Raw genomic sequence first — 6,014 nt, forward strand, 5'->3', positions numbered from 1 at the left:
CTTCTTTTTCTCGGTCAGTTTAGTTGAAGTTTTGTCAATTTTGTTGACGTTTACTAAGTACCAACTTTTGGTTTCACGAATTTTCTTTATTGTTTTTCTATTCTTTATTTTGGTTCACATTTCCTTTCTTCGTCTTGTTTTGGCTTTATTTTGCTCATCTCCTTCTAGTTGTTAACTAGATAGAAACTAAGATTACATTAGGTTAGTTTTTGATTGACCTCTTACTTCTTTTTTAAGTAACCTGCTGTCCATTAGGTCTACAGGCCTCCATGGTGTTGCTCAGCAAGCAGATATCCCAGTGTGCACTCTGGTCACATTGCCTCCTGGCATCAAGGCTGGATGGTTGTTGAAACTAGCTGGAAACCAATCTACAAACTGAACAGAGTTCCTTGACTTCATGGCTGTAATTGCAGCATTCACATCCTTAGGGACCATATCCCCTCTGTATAGTAAGCAGCAGACCATATACTTGCCAAGTTGAAAATCACACTTGACTGGTTGGCTAGAGAACTTAAAGAAAATAGTGGTATGACTGACACAGAGATCTACTTGCAGTAGGTTTTGTCAGCAGAGATGATGAGGGCAAAGGCTGTCATGGGGAAATGTATTCTCAGATAAGGTACAGTGTTAGTCTGGAACTCAATTAGGTCTACATTCAAGGACCCTTCAAACCAGAGGGAAACAGTAATGGAAGATCTATCAGCCTATTTATGCAGTAATAAGACAGGTGTTCTACCCCAACTACATGATGGCACATGTCATAGATGGTCATGGGTGGTGAGGATAGAGCTGTAAGGCTCTACTGCAGCAGTGGGGATCCTGAGGGCTGGATACACAAAGAACTCCCAATTTAATCTTCCTGCTATATTCTATCAAAAGCCACACTATTAAGAGAGATGTGAATCCTAATTCAACACCTCCTCCAAAGCTTAAGAAAATTAAAAATCCCTTTCCCTTTAGTCCTCTAGTGTCCTGCCAGCTTTTGGATCATCTCTAGTTCAAGACTGACAATCTCTGACCCCACAGAGTTGTGAACCCAGGCGTGGCTGTTTGTAGCATCTTCCCTCCGTTATGCTAAGAAGCTGCTCTAGGTGGAAGAGTGAATGGTACTTCCCTGTAAGAATTCCATCTACAACAGTTGGTTCTTGATCTGGGAGCGGTTCCTTGGGCACATACTTCCCAGCTCTTGTCTCACAAAAAAAGGTATCAAAAGGCACTCATAGTCTCCATTTTAATTTTTCCAACTGGTGCTTTTTATTGTCAAGAATGATGTCGCCTGGCTGGATTCCATATTCCAGGCAACTGTATTCCCAGAAAGTGCCCCCAATCTGAATACCAACTTCGCTAATGTTAACAGAAGGGCATTTCCTCTTGTTGATCTGAAGGTGTCAACACTGCCCTGTGATAGTGATTCTAAATTGTCTCCTAAAGACAGCACATAATCTGATATTTTTACATATACTTTTCCAGTTTGTATCTTTTGATTAGAAAGCTTAATATACTTTATATACCATAAAATACATTTTATATATCATTTTATGTACAATAAAATATATTAAGCTTTCTCTTAATTTTTCTATTGTCTTCTTTAGTGTTAGATATTTCTAATATACCATTCCCTTGTTTCCCCTTTACATTTTTTATTTACTTAATGGTTTCCCCAGTAATTACAATTAAAACCTTACTTAAAGCAATCTAGTTTGCTAGCTTTAATTTCAATAGGAAACAGAAACTTTACCCCAATATATTTCCATTTGCTCCCCTCTCCTTTGTGCTATAATTGTCATACAATTTGTATCTTTACACATTTTAAGCCCCTTCAGTTTTATAATTAATGCTTTATGTAGTTTTCTTTTAAATCAGACAGAAGAACTACAAACAAAAATACATATTGTCATTTGTATTTACCTATGTAGTTACCTTTACCAGTGTCTGTATTTTTGTGTATGGATTGAAGTTACTATCTAGTGTGCCTTTACTTCGGCCTGTATTTTTTTTGTAGGGCAGGTATTCTCTCAATTTTTGTGTATGTAACAATGTCTTAATGTTATAATGTCTTAATAACACCTTCATTTTTGCTAGATATAAAATTTTGGTTGAGAGGGTTCTCTTCTAACATTTTGAATATGTCATCCAAATGAATTCTAGCCTCTGTTTTTTTTAAGGTTATTTGTTTTGAGTGAGAAAGAGAGAGAGAGTGCACATGTGTGCACACACAAGAGTGGGGCAGGGGCAGACAGAGAGGGAGAGAGAGAGAATCCCAAGCAGGCTCCACACTGTCAGCGCAGAGTCTGATGTGGGGCTCAAACCCACAAACCATGAGATCATGACCTGAGCTGAAATCAAGAGTGGGAGGTTTAACTGACTGAGCCACCCAGGCAGCCCTAGCCTCTGTTATTTCTGATGAAAAATCAGCTGTTACTCTTATTGAGGATACCTTGTACTCAATTAGTCATTTCTCTTGCTACTTTCAAGATTCCCACTTTAGCTTAGCTTTTAATAGCTTATGATATGTTTGGTGGTAGATCTCTTCAACTTTATCTTACTTGGAGTTTTCTAAACTTGAATATGCAGATTCACAATTTTCATGAAATTTGGAAAATTTTCAGCCATTTCTTCAAATATTCTTTCCATCTCTTTCCCTCCTTTCTGGGACTCCCATTGTGCTGTTGGTATCCTTGAAGGTGGTCCCAAACCTCAATCTTTTTTTTTTTTTTTTTTTTGGTGTCTTTTTTTTTTTTTCAATATATGAAGTTTATTGTCAAATTTTTTTCCATACAACACCCAGTGCTCATCCCAAAAGGTGCCCTCCTCAATACCCATCACCCACCCTCCCCTCCCTCCCGCCCCATCAACCCTCAGTTTGTTCTCAGTTTTTAAGAGTCTCTTATGCTTTGGCTCTCTTCCACTCTAACCTCTTTTTTTTTTTTTCCTTCCCCTCCCCCATGGGTTTCTGTTAAGTTTCTCAGGATCCACATAAGAGTGAAAACATATGGTATCTGTGTTTCTCTGCATGGCTTATTTCACTTAGCATAACATTCTCCAGTTCTATCCACGTTGCTACAAAGGGCCATATTTCATTCTTTCTCATTGCCACGTAGTACTCCATTGTGTATATAAACCACAATTTCTTTATCCATTCATCAGTTGATGGACATTTAGGCTCTTTCCATAATTTGGCTATTGTTGAGAGTGCTGCTATAAACATTGGGGTACAAGTGCCCCTATGCATCAGTACTCCTGTATTCCTTGGGTAAATTCCTAGCAGTGCTATTGAAGCCTCAGTCTTTTCTGTTTTCTTCTTTTTCTTTCTGTTCCTCATTCAAGAAAATCTCAACTGACTCATCTTTAAATTCACTGATCTTTTGTCAATCCAAATGTGCTCTTGAGGTTCTCTAATGAATTTTTCATTCCAGTTATTATACTTATCAGCTCCCTAATTTCTATTTGATTCTTTCTTATAATATCTCTTTATTGATATTATTTGGGGAGATATTATTCTCATACCTTCCTTTAATTCTTTATATATGTTTTCCTGTAGTTCTTTGAACATATTTATAATAGATGATCTAAACTCTTTGTGTACTAAGTTCAACATCCAGGCTTGCTTTGGACAGTGTTTCTTGATTGCTTATTCTTTCTTGCACACAGACCATTCTTTCCTGTTTCTTTGCATCGCTCACTTTTGTTGTTTTCAAAACTGGACATTTTAAATATAGCAATTTCCAACTGTGGAATCAGATTTTTTCCCCTCTCAACCCAGAGTTTATTGTCACTACCAGTTTTTATTAACAATGATGATGATGTTTACTTAAGTGACTTTCCTGGGCTAACTCTATGAAATGTGTACTCTTTTCATGTTGAGCTTTGTTTAGTGGTCAGTTAATAATTGGACAGACATTTCCTTAAAATGCCTGAAACCAATAAACCTCTGAACCTTTGCTTAGAGGCTGTATTTTAGAGCACATGTTCAACACCCTGGCAGTTTACAACTCTGCCTTAGCCTTCACATCCTGTTTTCCAGAACCTCAAGATCAGCCAGTGTGAAAGATCAAAGTCTTTGCAGGACATACACACAGCTTTGAACATGTCCACAGCCTTTAGAAATCCAGGAATTCATTACAGTTTTTCAAAGCAGCCTATTAACATCATTCCCAGATTTTCCTATTAAACTGTTTTCCCTCAACAGGTGTTGAGGTGTTACCACCTCAGGCAGCTGTGATGTTCAACAAATGCCATGACTTTTTTTTCAACAAATGCCCTGGGAAAAGAGTTTTTCCACTGAGCAAACTCTGACTCAGGTCAATAAAGACAAGCCCTGTGCATGGGGCTTTCCCAGAGAGCTGCCATATAGGTCAAATAGTGACAATTCCTGGCAATGGTGCTTTTTGAGAATATTGGTTATTAAGCCATTGGTTTTCACAGCTAACATGACTGTAAGGCTGCTGGTTTATGAGGCTACTGCAGAGCTGGGGGCAGGGGCATGGGAACAGGACAAGTTAAAACATGACAAAGCTTGTAATTCTTACCAAGATTCAGCTGTTTCTCCTTGAATAAATGTTCTTCAAATTGATGCAAGTCCTTGGTTAATTCCCAGAGTTCTGAAAAAGTTGATTTTGACAATATTCTGCCAGTGTTCTTATTGCTTTTATGGAGGATATTTTCAGAAGTCCTTACTCTGACCAATCCAGAACTGCTTCCACATGTAGTTTTAATAACAGAAGATATGTTATACCAACAACTAAGAAATGATAAAGCATGTCACTTGCTGAGTTAACAGATGTTGACATTTAAATACACCCTGAAATGACTTAGCATTGATACTATGAAATGAACCAGAAGCTTCCCATAAATTTCTTTTCAGAAAAAGTTCATATTCTTAATTCTCTCCTTTTCAGTACCTTGATCTAATACAGGACATTTTATTTGTCTCAATTACTTTAGTGAAATGTGCCATCCTTGACTCTTTCCTCACATCCATTATTTCCCTGCCCAAATCATCCTGATTAGCTACTTTATTCTAACATAAACTGGACTGTGCAATTCAGCTGCTCACAAGTTTCTAATAGTTTCATCTCTTATAGAACTCACAATCCTCTATGATCTATGTGCAAAATACTTTTCCAAGCCCATTCTCAGCTCCCCCATTAATGTCCTATACTCCAGCCAAATTCTTGCCTTTTCCCAAATCTACTCTTTGAGCTCTTTTAATTCCCTTGGCCTGAAATACCATCTCCATTTACAAACAAGTGAAATTCCATTGTTCCTCTAAAATGGTTCAAATGTCTATTCCTCAACCTTATCATTCTTCTCTTGCCTTTCTTTCTTGTAGTGACATACATTATTGCTTTTCTTATAGCTCATTATACTGCATCATTCTCAAACTGCCCACAGGACAGTGAACATATCTACTTGCCTTTGCATTGCCGTTAAACATATATACACATATTTCAAGAAACATATGTAGCATTTGGGGTGTCTGGGTAGCTCAGTTGATTAGGCATCTGACTTCAGCTCAGGTCATGACCTCGCGGTTTGTGAGTTTGAGCCCCGCGTCAGGCTCTGTGCTGACAGCTCAGAGCCTGGATCCTGCTTCGGATTCTGTGTTTCCTTTCTCTATCTGCCCCTCCCCTATTCTGCCTCTCTCAAAAATGAATAAACTTTTTAAAAAATTTTTTAAATAAACATGTGGCATTAAAGAGATACTTAAGAATTTGTCTCTTTTCATCACACATCATTATTTGCCATTTTAAAACAATAAATAAAAATAAATACTACCTTAGTATGCCACAAAATCTGATTGCCACCCCAGTTTCACAAGAGAAAAGTTGCTAGGCATTATGTGGAAAAAAAAGGATCTCACCAATTTTGGCATACACTGGGTTAAATAAAACTAAACAGTTTCTTTTCTAGACATTTTAGAAATGTTACCATCTAATGTGTATAATCAATCTCCAATTTAGCATTCATTATTTTCCAAACAACGAATCACAGAACTCTTTTTGTGCTGAACA

General features: G+C 37.4%; 1 pseudogene; it reads right to left on the minus strand.

Moving 5' to 3' along the window:
• Window positions 1-279: 279 nt before the first annotated feature.
• Window positions 280-5,424, minus strand: LOC128314989 (tubulin alpha chain-like 3; annotated as a pseudogene).
• Between the last annotated feature and the right edge of the window lie 590 nt (window positions 5,425-6,014).

The sequence above is a fragment of the Acinonyx jubatus genome, chromosome A2 (genome assembly GCF_027475565.1).
Source record: "Acinonyx jubatus isolate Ajub_Pintada_27869175 chromosome A2, VMU_Ajub_asm_v1.0, whole genome shotgun sequence".
In the NCBI taxonomy this organism is placed as follows: Eukaryota; Metazoa; Chordata; class Mammalia; order Carnivora; family Felidae; genus Acinonyx; species Acinonyx jubatus.